Source organism: Nicotiana tomentosiformis, chromosome 7, assembly GCF_000390325.3.
Source record: "Nicotiana tomentosiformis chromosome 7, ASM39032v3, whole genome shotgun sequence".
In the NCBI taxonomy this organism is placed as follows: domain Eukaryota; kingdom Viridiplantae; phylum Streptophyta; class Magnoliopsida; order Solanales; family Solanaceae; genus Nicotiana; species Nicotiana tomentosiformis.
The window spans coordinates 77,292,578-77,293,959 of NC_090818.1; the positions used below are offsets into that span (position 1 = coordinate 77,292,578).

Below are 1,382 nucleotides of genomic sequence, written 5' to 3' on the forward strand. Positions count from 1 at the left end.
CATGGCAGAAGAGTAACATATGGTTGTTCAGGAGGTGGCGATGCCCAGCATTGCTAATGTCACCTCCAGCATTGTGAAGCCCAGAATCACTGGGGAATTTGAGCTAAAACAGAGCATGATCCAGTTACTACATGCGAATGGGCAGTTTATATGTCTTCCACACGAGGATCCACAACAACACATCCTGAACTTCTTGGAGATTAGTTAACTAACAGAGTCACTCCAGACTATGTGAGGCTCACACTGTTCCATTTTCCCTGTTAAGCGAAGCAAAGCGGTGGTTGAAGGCGGAACCAGCTAATTCTATTACATCATGGAATGATCTGGCAAGGAAAGTTTTGGCACGGTTATTTCCTTCAGGAAAAACTACAAAGATCAGAAGTAAGATAGTCGCCTTCAAACATAAATCGGGAGAGTCTCTATATTCAGCTTGGGAGGGATTCAAGGGGCTGCTTAGAGATTGTCCTCATCACAACCAGATAAATGAAGTGTTAGCTCACACCTTCATAGAAGGACTCCATCTAGAGACAAATATTATGGTGGGCGCTACAGTGGGAGGTCAAGTGTTGTTGAAAAGCTTTGATAAAATTTTTGCCTTATTGAACAAATTATCCAAAAGCAATCCTGATTGGCAATGAGAGATGGGCAGGCACACAGTGCAAAAATCTACGGGGGTCCTCGAGTTAGACGATGTTTCTACATGATCATCGTAGGTTGCCAAATTGGACAACCAAGTCAATAAGATGACCTTGGGTATTAACAAGCAACAAACTCAGCCAGTGCAACAGGTTCAAATATTTTGTGAAGTGTGTGGAGAGGGTCACATGAGCGACTAATGCCCAGCTAATCCAGAGTTTGTCTGTTTTGTGGGTAATGAAAATAGGGGTCAGACAAACCACTATGGGAACACTTACAATCCTAACTAGAGGAATAACTCAAACTTCTCTTGGGGTGGAAACCAAGGTGCTCAGAATCAGTACAGGCCACAAGCTCCTCAACATCAATATAGACCACCACAAGCTGAACAAACTACAAACCTGACGAGTCACATTGAGGAGATGCTAAAGAAATTGATGGGTGATCAGTAGGCTTAGGCAGCAGCCCACTCTACAGCTATTCAAAATTTGGAGAGACAGTGCCCAAAATACTCGACCAGTTGGAGCTCTTCCAAGCGACACCAAGGCTAATCCTAAGCCATCTATTAATGTTGTGTCATTGAGGAATGGGAGATAGTTAGAAGAATTCCCTTCAAAAAAAGAAAGCAGGTGACCTTTAACAAGAAACCGGCCACCATAGAAGAAAAAGCAGAAAAAAAAAAGAAGTCAGAGAAGCCAGTTGAAGAGGAGGTGGCAAAGCAACCCCCACCATTAGTTCCGCGGTCA

At 43.6% G+C, this 1,382-nt stretch overlaps 1 non-coding gene across 1 annotated transcript; it reads right to left on the minus strand.

Moving 5' to 3' along the window:
* Positions 1-371: 371 nt before the first annotated feature.
* LOC117280444 (small nucleolar RNA R71) lies at positions 372-478 on the minus strand. Its single transcript, XR_004510978.1, has one exon. It is a non-coding gene; the product is annotated as a small nucleolar RNA R71 (small nucleolar RNA).
* Positions 479-1,382: the final 904 nt, after the last annotated feature.